This window comes from Amblyomma mixtum, chromosome 2 (assembly GCF_055824585.1).
Source record: "Amblyomma mixtum isolate Tamu chromosome 2, ASM5582458v1, whole genome shotgun sequence".
Classification (NCBI taxonomy): Eukaryota; Metazoa; Arthropoda; class Arachnida; order Ixodida; family Ixodidae; genus Amblyomma; species Amblyomma mixtum.
The window spans coordinates 151,911,838-151,924,900 of record NC_143013.1 but is presented as its reverse complement, the minus strand read 5'-3'; the positions used below and the strand labels follow the sequence as shown (position 1 = coordinate 151,924,900).

Sequence of the window (13,063 nt, the reverse complement as noted above, 5' to 3'; positions counted from 1 at the left end):
TTTCGTCTTGTTAATTATCACTCATCAAACACATTTCAATCCGTTTCAATTTTTATTTTCAGTGACTATTCTTCCACTATTTTCCCCTACACGTATGTTTTCCCTTACACTGACGATATCACTGTCAGCGCTTTTCGCCATTTTTTTTATATTATTGGCTTGTAGAAATATTTATGCAGCCAATTGCCATTATTTTTCTGCTCGTCATCCTCGCTTCGTCCTCTATCAATCACAACTGTTCGTTTCATGCTACCGCTTCTAATAACGTCGCAATCACTGCGAACTCGTTTTGGTGCCACGCTTTGGCGACACGACCCCGGCGACGTAGCCAAGATATGCTTTCGCGTTAATAATGACACAACGCACAAGGCTATTAGGTTGGGAGAGTAGCGCGTGCGCCCGGCGCGGATTGCCACCGCCGCGCGGTGCCGAGCTCTTCAAGCAAGAGAGGCGTTGATGGCGCAAGATGGCGCCCTTTTTCTGCGATGTGTAGGATTAGTGTATATGCTACCAAAGGTAGGAGAGGTGCGCGTCTGTTTTCAAAACGCCACTCGCGCCTCCATTGGCAGAACGCCATCACGTGGTGTCCAAGCAACTGTGTGCTGCGGAGAAAGCGACGCTCGGGACAAATTTGTAGCACCCGACATCGCTGCGGCAGCGAACTGCATTGACAGCCGGCCAATTTCGAAGCGCATCCATTATCCAATCATTGTTTACGTCTGGTACTGTTCATGCGCTTAGCTCTCGCGTTGTGTTTTTTTTTTTTTGCTAGAAGTTGCATTGAGGTTTCTTTACCGAAAAGAGGCTGGAGTTGCGGCTCTGCTCTTTATTGCGTACGCTGCTTAAATGCTAAAATCGTTCGTGTTGTCCAAGTCTCATCTCTGTCCGTGTTTTTTTTTGCGCTTGTACGTGGTTGCTAAAATAGAGCTCTGTGTTGTGTATTTATTCCCGTTCGCATAAAACCTGAATGGCAAACAATTTTTAAGCGAGGGAAAACATGTTTAGGCAACTGATTGTTTATACAGATCCTAACGTTTATCCAGTTTCGAGTAAACTGCATTCTGGATTTTATACTGCTCTTTAGTTCCGGCTAATAACTTTTTGCAGGAGTTTCGGAATCAATAATGGGAATTATGAACAGGTTTTTTAACGCAGGTACGGCAACTAAATGTCACTGCGAAGATGAATGAGTGCTGCATTTGTACGGCGTACTTAGCATACTGAGTCTGCCCTTAAGTTGTCAGGTGAACAGTTCGGGGAAAGCGACTGTAGGAATCGGCTGCTACTGCAGCTCACGGCACTAGAAAGAGTAGCGTTTTTTCTTGACTATTTTTTAAGACTCGGTTACGCAGTCACTTGTTCCATTTTTTTTATAATCAAGTGAAAAAGCTTTGACAATCCTCAGAAAAGCGCCCACGGTCGATCGGTGATGTGCTAGGCATGTTTGTTTATTTCTCCTTCGGGCAACATACAGGTATTGCCCACGAGGCAAGACAAAAGGAGGTGCTAAACCTCCTGACTGCGTCATCCCGTACAAAAATGGATATCAACTTTCTTTAGAATTTGTATTAACATTCTATTGACTGTAGTAACCTTGTAGTAACTTTTACATTCTATCAACAATTGTTCATACAACGTTGATAGAAGTTACTTCTTTGTATGTACTCCTCTCAATAGAAAGTTACTAGAAAATAATTTTTACATTCTATGTACCTTTGTCAATACAAAGTTGGTAGACTGTTACTTCTTTGTATTTACTCCTGTCAATAGAAAGTTACTAGAAAAGCTGGGTGCAGTTTGACACGTTGAGAGAAGTAAATGAACAAACTGCATGGTGTTCGAGGTGATTAACACTATCTTGTTCGCATAATCGTGACGACATCTTACCTGATTGCATGGTGGAATCTGTTCCAGCTAGTCAACAATTTCACTATATCGAAAAGCGACACACATTATTCGCAGCAAATGCGTTTGGAATGTAATCAGGATATGGGAAAACGTTTTAAAACAGAAGATATATTCCATTTTAATACTTTATGTTCTTTACGGACTGCTGTGAGCAGAAATACTCTAGAAAGTGACAAAACATTTTTGGTCATGCGAATAGATGCCTCAAATCATGTACTGTAGGCGAACACTTCAAAGCTATTAAAACAACCTTGAACACGAAACAAACATTACACTCACATGCTCTTAGCCGAACATATTCTATTAACATTCGTTGATAGGAAGTTCATACAATTTCCTTACTGCTTTCTATGTACTGCTGTCAGTAGAAACATACTAGACACCGACAGAACGTTTTATAATGAGAATAAATGCCTAAATTAATTAAGTACTCTAGCCTAACACGTCAATCCAACTAAAGCAACCTTGAACACGAAACAAACATTTGCAGTCACATTTTCTTAGGGCATATTTTATCAACATTTGTTGATAGAAAGTTCATACAATTTTCTTACTGCTTATATACTGCTGTCAATAGAAATATACTACGAACCGAGAAAGCATTTTGGTGATGCGAATAAACAAATAAAAGCCTAAAATAATCAAGTACTGTAGCCGACAACTTCAAACCGGCAACTTAACTAACCTTGAAGACGAAACAAAAATTTGCAATCACATTCCCATAGCCGAGCACGCTGTGGATTTTTAGAAATTTCAGTTCAATTTTCTCAATACTAGATTTACTGCTTTCGCATTTTCGAGTGCGGGGATAAGGGCAAAGTTCATAACAGAAAATTTATCCCGAAATTCAGAAACGTGCCTTGAATTGAAGACATTTAGTGACAATTTTTGATTGTATAAAGTCTACGAAAAAAGTTACCAGCAAACGAAATAATTTTGGTACAAAGTGAATGAATTCATAGAATACTCAAGTATTATTGCCTCGCACTTCAAGGAAATTAAAAGAACTTTAAGAAAAAATAGGAGCTAGTGACATATTGTGTTACATAAGCGCAATGATGACTTCGTTACAGCGAATCAGTTTCGCTGATGGCTCATTCTACACGAAAACAATGCTTTCTGCTGCGTATTCGTCCTTAAATTCTGTACTCAAGCAGTCATTAAACAGATTTAACATTTCAGAACTAACAAAGAATTTCAGCAGAGCTGTACAACAACTCTGCCAATTCGAAACACGTTGGTGTTGCTATTGTTGTAATTCTTGATAGGTCATATTTTAACGTGCAGTTGAACAGTGATGTACCGTACGACGGTGCTAAAACACACTAGCATTAAGAGCGTTTCGCTCTGAGGTTTCAGAGGGATTATTGTTGCGAGCTACAAAAAAATTCAAGTTTAGCATTGCACCGATGTGTTTCCACACTCATTGAATGACACGTTCTCGCTAGCCCAAATTGCACCCAAATTATATCACCAGCTTCCTGAACCTGCACCGCAAGCACACTTTCCCTGCACACTGCCCGCCATGCAAAAGTGCCCGGTACACTATGCCACTCCACGTGGGAGCGCCCAATTTAAACCCTCGCACTACCCTCCTCCTCGAGCGACCAGCAATGGCTGATCGCACGGGACTGAAAAACCCCGCGCGAAAAGGGCCGCACCGCTTCGCGCTCTGAGTAAATTCTGTGTAACGTGTGCAGGCTTACAGCTTCGAGAACTCAAGTTGCTTCGTTCCTCAGCGACTGTACATGCGAAATTTCAGGCGAGGCAATATTAATATTTATTCATGTTAGGCGGCCGATACTATAAAGAGAAGTATAGAGAAACTAAACAGGTAACAGCGGCCCGCTGTACTCAACTGCGGTAACAAGGGCTTTGCATGAGGAAGGTGCACGGCAATTGGAGCACTATAAGCCCTCATTCTTGACTTGTTACATTTTTCGGTAGTACTGAGCCACAGAGGAGCTTCCAGTATGGAAAAAGCTAGGGTGAGAGCAGCCCCCACTTTGAGCACCGCTAAAGCACAGGCGCAGTGCCTCTTCCGCATCTTCACTTGCATCTCCTTCAACGCAAACACGGTACGAAGCTGTGGCGAGGGAAAACGTGGTGAGAGCTGTATTTTCTATCTTCCCGTAATGCAATGACTAAGGAATCCTGGAATAAAGTGTTGGGTTTTAACGTAGTCATACGGAGTAGACGCGCGAAAGCATGTGTTCATTCTTCGCCTTTTCTTACTGCCATCAGCCGACGTGAGGCCGAGCCGAGGACCGCATAAGGCAGAGGCAAAAAGCAATCAAGGAAGCACACAAAAAGACTACAGTAGCGCGACTGTCGGCGGGGCTCGCTCGAGCAAAGAGCGTGCAAGGTGTCCAATGACGTGATATAAACACACACAAAACAGAGGCGATGCTGCAGCGCAGCCTTGAAAGTTTCGCGCGTCACGCTAGAGCGGCGTGCGAACGCTCGTGTTCCCTAGGTACACACACGTACACTAAATCGCATGAGCCAAGCTGTGTAGAGTACGCTAAGCCACACAATATGCGAAAATAAAAATCGAAACCAGTAGCGTTTGGCAACATCATCATCATTCCTTATTCTGCGACGCAGTTACGGGGAACTGAGTTATAGCCTTAGAACTAGGCAGACAGTGCAGCCGTGCAGCGGCTGCGGCTTTCCTGGCCACAGATGCGTTGCCTGTAGCTGCCCGGTTTTCCAAGCTTTCGTTCGCAGCGCCGCCAGAAATAGATGGTTGTGAGTAGTCGCATTTTTTCACCGCAGTCATTCCAATTTGCTGACTTTGTAATTGAAACAAAATATTTTGTCGTTTAATGCAACAAGTTTGTGGCAAAAAGGGCTTTATCAATTCTTTTTTTAACGCGTGTAAAGTTAGGCGACATTAGCGCCACCTTTCCGTTCGCTGGCGGCGGATTGCGAGTTACATGTTGGCCGCGCGCTACACTATCTTGTTTAGGACGCTGAAACGACTCTTTGTTGGCGGGGTGCGACGGTTGTGATGTGGGTGCGTTTCTTCAGTTTGTTTGTGTTAAATGTGCGGCCTCGTTAGTGTTGTGGTAGTGTGACTGAACTCGGAAGGTGACAGATGGCTCCAGTGCTGCGGAAGACGTTCTTACGCGCATGCAGTGCTCAAAAACTGCTCTGACGTACTGCACGCAACCACGCCGAGAGCGGCCGGCGCCCGATGGCCGATAGAAGAAACGGCTTGCCGTGAACGTTGACAAATGTAAGTACAGAACTGGAAAATGACTTCTGCGATGTGTCGGGGGTATGATTGAGGGCTGCGAATGCATTTGGGTTGGTCTTCACGTCTTGTTCGCAGTGAGGTGCAAAATGCGGGCACCACGCGATCGTTTGCAGAGAGAAGGTGTTCTGACACGCTCGCTTGCCAACTATGCAACTTTTAACCCGCCGCCTCACGCTCTTTGCGTCAGCTCCTCGGCGCAGGAGTTATGTGATAGAATTTGGTTGCACGCCGAGAACTATGGGGTGCTGCTTGATTCGTTATTCCGACTGAACAGGAGCAGCGCGTGAAAAGGAGACCATAAGAACGAAAAGTGCTTGTAGCGGCGTGCGTCTTTTGATTCTGCTTCCTTAGTGTTTACTGGATAAGGAGCATTGCCCGTTCTACGTCGCAGTCACATCAAGTGCTGTGTTTCTTGATAGTTCTGGTCAACGAAACGACGATTAAAAATAGCAGAACCATTCCATTGCAGTGCAGCTGAGGTAATCGCACAATAGAAGGTTTGTTGTCATTTTATTTTTTTACGTTCACTACATTTATGTCATTCCCCCATTTTCAGTCTGAAGCGATAAAAGTATAACGTGATTCGCGAATAATAGCTTTAAGAAAAGTATGACAAGCTTTGTAAACCATTTTTTTTGCTAACTATTGGAGGCATAGGTAATTAATAATTAGCCTCCACTCATGAACACATTGGACTGAACAGCTAGAGGTTTTAATGGGATGTGGCTTCTGTGATGTTTATGAAAGCATGGCTCTAATGCAGCCTTTCTTCAAATGCACCCGCAGTCAAGCCCTGTACAGCTGCTTCACCGGTATCATCACGCTACTTTTGCACCAGCTTTCATCTGTCATCGAGCCAATGCTACCTCAACCAGAGGCAAATGACATCAAGACCTGCTGGTTCAGCCTATAAGCCATTGACACTGGATATCAAGCATGTGCCACTTGTAAAAGGATAGGTAGACAAGTGGGTATATTTTCCTTGTCTTTTTTAGCCTGCCAAAAATCTTCTGGTCCAGGCTCCCTCTCTCTTTCGTTTTTTTTTCTTTTAAAAGAGGACCAAGAGAAAGGGAAAAGATATTGCGGGTGTCATGAAAGCACTCCCCTAGTCAAGTGCATTGTGTTATAGTGTGAAATGCTTTCTATAGTTTTTTCCCTCATGCCTCTCATGCTTGGAAATCTTGACCACTGTATAGACCAAATTAAAACAATTATCTGCTTCATGACCTTTATACAGCAGTCTAAAAGCAGCAAATAAATTTTATAGGTTTACTTCAGCAGTACCTACCTCTTACAAGGTATGGCATGTTTGAAGTGAACCAGTGATGTGATAGGCATGGCCTAACGGGCAATGCATAATTGAATATTGGCGTTCAAGTGGAGCACTCTGCTTTAGAAGCATATTTGTTGCTAGCATCAATAATTGATACCTTACCAGGTTATCCTTGCATTACATGAAACCCTGCAAAGCTTATATTTTAGCTGTACAGAAGAAAGGTGCTTATTCGATGTCATGAGCATTGCTGAGGTTTTCTTTCACACTCCCTTTGTCACAACTGACTGCACTGTACAGTTGAAATGCATTTGGAATTGAGTATTGGTGCATTGTTTTTTTTATTCATGCCGACGTTCAGTTACTCATTGCATTACACTAGCTGAGCCTAAGTCAACAAATATTGCTGTGACCTTAACAAGACCCCTGGCTTTACTTGAACAGATGCATTTGATGTTGCCTTTCTCCCGTGCCATCAAGGTTTGTAATAAGCTGTGTAAATAACTTATTTTCTTTCTCGAGGTATTTATTGCTGCAATTAGTGACAGGTAATTTCCTAAAGAACAACCTAAGTGCACATTTTTATCTTCTTTGGAACACTTGTTTGCTTGTTATCCCTTGTATTCTTAACTTAAACAGATATGAGCAGGCCTCAGCACTAGAGGGATCTGCTGCGGGACAAATAAAAACTACCAGTCCAGCTGCTCCCTTAGGGGCACGTTTCTGAGGCTTTTATCGCTTGTAGTTCTATGCAGCTTTACTTACAAGTATTGTATCTGACGCAGTGTGTGCCTTAATATTTTGATTCATTTGCTTTAGAGTGTGCCACTCTTGCCCTGACGAACTTGCTGACCTTTGTACTCTTTGTTCATACATTTTCCCCTAACACCTGGTATAGCTCCAAATGATACATTATCTACAGCAACATGTGCATTATATTGCAATGTCTTTGTGGCATCACATTTGAAAACAAAAGCTGCCTGAATTTTTGTGCAGACAAATCAGAAACACAAAATAATTTTTATATTTTATGGCCTGCATGTTATCTTCATATGACTGGAATGGCTGAATATCTCTTCGTGGTAGCCTAATTTGGTCATCATCATCATCAGCCTGACTACACCCACTGCAGAGCAAAGGCCTCTCCCATGTCTCTCCAATTAACCCTGCCCTTTGTCACTTGCCGCCACTGTATCCCCGCAAACTTCTTAATCTCATCCGACCACCCAACTTTCTGCCGTCCCCTGCTGCGTTTGCTTTCTCTTGGAATCCACTCCGTTACCCTTAAGGACCAGCGGTTATCTTGCCTTGCATTACATGCCTTGCCCAAGCCCATTTCTTCTTCTTGATTTCAACTAAGATGTCATTAACCCGCGTTTCTTCCCTCACCCACTCCGCCCTCTTCCGATCTCTTAACGTTACACCTATCATTTTCCTTTCCATAGCTCGCTGCGTTGTTCTTAACTTAAGCTGAACCCTCTTTGTTAGCCTTCACGTTTCTGCCCCATAGGTGAGTACCGGTAGGATACAGCTGTTGTATACTTTTCTCTTCAGGGATATTGGTAAGCTACCAATCATGATCGGAGAGAATCTGCTATACGCGCTCCACCCCATTCTTATTCTTCTAGTTATTTCCCTCTCATGATCCGGATCTGCGGTCACTACCTGCCCTAAGTAGACATATTCTCTTACTACTTCCAGCACCTCGCTACCAATTGCGAACTGCTGTTCCCTTGCTAGGCTGTTGAACATTACTTTGGTTTTCTGCATGTTAATTCTTAGCCCCACCGTTCTGCTCTGCCTTTCTAACTGGTTGATCATGCTTTGCAGTTGTTGTCCTGAGTGGCTTAGCAAGGCAATGTCATCAGCGAATCGCAAATTACTCAGGTATTCTCCATTAACTCTTATCCCTAACTGTTCCCATTCCAGTCCCCGGAATACCTCCTGTAAGCAGGCATTCAAGAGCATTGGCGAGATCATGTCTCCCTGCCTGACACCTTTCCGTATTGGAGTTTTATTGCTGACTTTATGGAGAACTATAGTAGCTGTGCAATCGTTATATCTTCCAATATTTTCACATAACACTCTTCCACACCCTGATTCCGCAATGCCTGCATGACAGCTGAGGTTTCCACTGAGTCAAATGCTTTCTCGTAATCAATGAAGGCTATATATAGGGGTTGGTTATATTCTGCGCATTTCTCTATCACCTGATTGATAGTGTGAATGTGGTCTATTGTCGAGTATCCTTTACGAAAGCCTGCCTGATCATTTGGTTGACTAAAGTCCAAGGTTGCCCTGACTCTATTAGCGATTACCTTAGTAAATACCGTGTAGGCAACGGACAATAAGCTGATTGGTCTGTAATTCTTGAAGTCTTTGACGTCTCCTTTCTTATGAATTAAGATAATGTTAGCGTTCTTCCAAGCTTCTGGTACTCTCGAGGTCACAAGGCACTGCGTATACAGGGTGGCTAGTTTTTGTAGCACAATCTCTCCTCCGTACTTCAACAAATCTGCTGTTACCTGATCCTCAGCAGCTGCTTTCCCTCTTTGCATTGCTCCTAAGGCTTTCTTTACTTCCTCCTTCGTTACTGGCAGGATGTCCCATTGCTGTGCTCGACTGCCTCCCTCAGTAACTTGATGATTACTTTCGCTACTGTATAGATTTGTGTAGAATTCTTCGGCTAATTCAACTATCTTATCCATATTGCTGATGGCATTGCCCTGTTTGTCTTTTAGCGCATACATCTGGTTTTTACCTATGCCCAGTTATCTCCTCACTGATTTTAGGCTACCTCCGTTCCTTAGAGCATGCTCGATTTTCTCCACGTTAAACTTTCTTATGTCGGCTACCTTGCGCTTATTTATTAACTTCGATAGATCTGCTAGTTCTATCCTGTCTGTGGAGTTAGAAGTCCTCATGCTTTGGCGTTTCTTAATCAGATCTTTAGTCTCCTGAGATAGCTTGCTGGTATCCTGTCGAACCATCCTACCACCTACTTCTGCGGCGCACTCTGTAACGATAGCTGTAAGATTATCATTAATTGTTTCAACACTGCGGTCGTCTTCTTCAGTTAAAGCGGAAAATCTGTTTTGCAGCGACAGTCTGAATTCCTCTACCTTCCCTCTTAATGCTAACTCATTAATAGCCTTTCGCTTCACCAGTTTCCTCCGTTCCCTCTTCAAATCTAAGCTAACACGAGACCTTACCATTCTGTGGTCGCTACAACGGACCTTACCGAGGACCTCCACATCCTCTACGATGCCAGGGTGTGCACACAGTATGAAGTCTATTTCATGTTTAGTCTCACCATTGGGGCTCTTCCACGTCCACTTCCTGTTTGCTCGTTTGCGGAAGAAGGTATTCATAATCCGTAAACTATTTCTATCTGCGAACTCTACTAATAACTCTCCCCTACTGTTCCTAGAACCTATGCCATGTAACCTACCGCCTTGTCTCGAGCCTGCCTAATTAGGTGTAACACGTTAATGTCAGTTCCTGTAAATATCATTCAGTCTTCGAATGTGGGGGCAGAATTGAACACAACAGCATGTTATAGCTTTTTCTTGTTCAAGGACGCATTACATTTAGTTCTAGTCTTGTGACTGCTGCTTATGCTATTACTCAGCAGCCTTATCAAACTCACTCGGAGTGCTGCATTTTAGTGCACATTTAACTGATTGTTGCTGCTCCGTGTTTGATTCTATTAGAAGTTACTATAACTGTATACTTTGAATGTTTTCTTGTGCAGTTCTCTTGCTGCTGCATTCTGCCATGGAGGAGGCTACCTGTTCGTGCACACGTCTCATCACTAGGACGCTACCTCTTCCACTGGTGATGCAGACAAGTAACGACAGGGTTAATTGGAGAGGCATGGGAGAGGCCTTTGCCCTGCAGTGGGCATAGTCAGGCTGATGATGAACAACAAGCAGGCTACCTGATATTGAGGACAAGTGTCAGGATAGTGCACCAACAAAGTCGCTTAAGCATTTCTGTGCTGATGAATTTTTATTAAAATCAGCTCATAGCTTAATATCTACATCCATGGGGACATTTAGCATATGTTTGGCATTTGTTTGACTTTTAATTCGCTAGTGTTTGCAGCCTTTAATGTTGGTCTTAAGACAGTGTAAGCATTGTTTCACTGTGTGGGATTTTTTAGCTGTTTTGGAGAGATGTGTGTGTGTGCATGCAGTTTTTTTCCACGGGTTTGTTATGTGGCTCATGGAACTTTCATGTTACAGAAGAAATTATTTCGTTTCTGTGTTGTACAGGAAAGTGAGCAGTATTTATATGCACCAGGTGTTTCAGGGAAGAATAAGTAGTTTTCAAAAATATGGCTTTTGCTGCATTATATTACCAGTGTTAGCAGACACCAGAAAGCCGGTGAGGTGTATTTAGTAAGCTGGTTAACTAATTTCTGATAATTAACTTTTTAACTAACACAGGTTTGCAACTGGTTGCAGTTAGAGACTTTTAGCCAGTTGTTCGTAGTAGCCATATCAGTTTCTGGAATGTACAAAACATGATTACTTTCGCCGCTGTGGCTCGACAAAATTTGGCTGCATCGCGCGAAAATACATGCGCTTTTGAAAGCACACAGGGAAAGAAACCCCTCCAGTGCATGTAACTGCTACAAATCTAATGGCAACTAGACGCCTAACTCTTATAGTGAAGGAATCATATTCTTAGCAGTAAGAAACACACACAACACCAAGACACACACACACACACACACACACAGGACACCCGCTAGACTTCAACTATCTTTACTGGACACTTGTACAACATAAATATGTATCACTGAGCACACGCAGGTGCCTCGTCATCCACAACAGGTCTAACTACGCCCTGCCCTCTCCTGCAAGGCATACGGTTGCGCCGATAAACAATCTCTTTTTCTGCCAACACCAGGGAGGGAGTGCTTACACATGTCACCCGCCTCTTGAATACGAAAGACTTCGATAATTTTTCTTTCTTTTTTCTCGGCTCCCAGGCCTTTCGTATTCAAGAGGCGGGTGACATGTGTGTAAGCACTCCCTCCCTGGCATTGGCAGAAAAAGGGATTGTTTATCGGCGCAACCGTATGCCTTGGAGGAGAAGGGAGGGCGTAGTTAGACCTGATGCCGATGACGAGGCACCTGCGTGTGCTCAGTGATACATATTTATGTCGTACAAGTGTCCAGTAAAGATAGTTGAAGTCTAGCGGGTGTCCTGTGTGTGTGTGTCTTGGTGTTGTGTGTGTTCTTACCGCTAAGAGTATGATTCCTTTAAGCCGTTCATTAATAAAAATTAGCTCACCAGCTTATTACGTAAGACTCTTCACAAGTTTTCTGGTCCCTGCCAACACTGGTAATACTATGCTGAAAAAGCCATACATTCATCTCAAAATACCTGTTTTTTGAAAATTACTTAGTCTTCCCTGAAACACCTCGTATCTATGTAAGAAAAACCTAACGGGATTTAATTGACGATGTTTTGGTTGGAGGGCCAGTCGTTTTCAAGTGTACTACAGCATTTGAAGCGCACAGCTTTTGTTTCGAATGCTATACTGTACTCGAAAAAGGCTGGTCCTCCAGCCGAAACATCGTGAATTAAAACCTGTTATGTTTTTCAATTGCTGTGTGTCAGTCATTGTTACTCAGAGGGAACTGAGGGGAAGCGTGCCGAAGGCAATATTCTGTTCCTCTATTGTTCTCCATAAAATATTTTGATGCATCATGCATGTGTTGTAGCGCGTATGTCCACTTGTGCACAATAAATGTAATAATTTGCATTTTGCTTCTATTATTCTTTAAGCACTCCAGGATAGTGTTCACAAAATGATTTTGAAGTGATAAAACTATGTTGGTAAAAGTGTTGTACTGTGTAGTTAACATACACTTTTCCAAAAGTTGATGTAGGAATTATACTTTCTTCGTACTTGAGTCTTTTGAATAACGGTGGCCAATTGTCGGAAGACCGTTGATAGGGTGTTGGTAGACATTGTCGGTATGTGGTTGATAAGAAGTGTAAAGACTTTCATGTACTTGTGTCTTTTGGATAACGGTGGCCAATTGTCGGAAGACCGTCAATAGGGGGTTGGTAGACATTGTCGGTATGTGGTTGATAAGAAGTGTAAAGACTTTCTATGTACTTGAGTCTTTTTGATAACGGTGGCCAATTGTCGGAAGACCGTTAATAGGGTGTTGGTAGACATTGTCGGTAAGGGGTCAGTAGGAACTCGATAAGGGGATGATAGGAAGTATAAAGACTTTCTATGTACTTGAGTCTTTTGGATAACGGTGGCCAATTGTCGGAAGACCGTTAATAGGGTGTTGGTAGACATTGTCGGTAAGGGGTCAGTAGGAAGTGTATACAAACTCGATAAGGGGATGATAGGAAGTATAAAGACTTTCTATGTACTTGAGTCTTTGGATATCGGTGGCCAATTGTCGGAAGACGGTTGATAGGTTGTTACTACAATGTGTCAAAGGCGTTTAAAAGACTTTCTATTCAATGTTGATAGGTTCTATTAACAATTGTCGAAAGACTTTCTAAAGAATGTTACTAAAAATTTTTGTAAGGGATGTCGCCTGCAGAAACCGAGTGCGGCTTTGCCGCATGACCTCGGTTGC

General features: G+C 43.0%; 1 long non-coding RNA gene across 1 annotated transcript; it reads left to right on the top strand.

Annotated features, from left to right (window-relative positions):
- The first annotated feature begins 4,888 nt into the window (after window positions 1–4,888).
- On the top strand, window positions 4,889–11,158 carry LOC149361287 (uncharacterized). The gene is made up of 3 exons (XR_016288938.1): window positions 4,889–5,149; window positions 5,957–6,137; window positions 10,198–11,158. It is a non-coding gene; the product is annotated as an uncharacterized LOC149361287 (long non-coding RNA).
- Window positions 11,159–13,063: the final 1,905 nt, after the last annotated feature.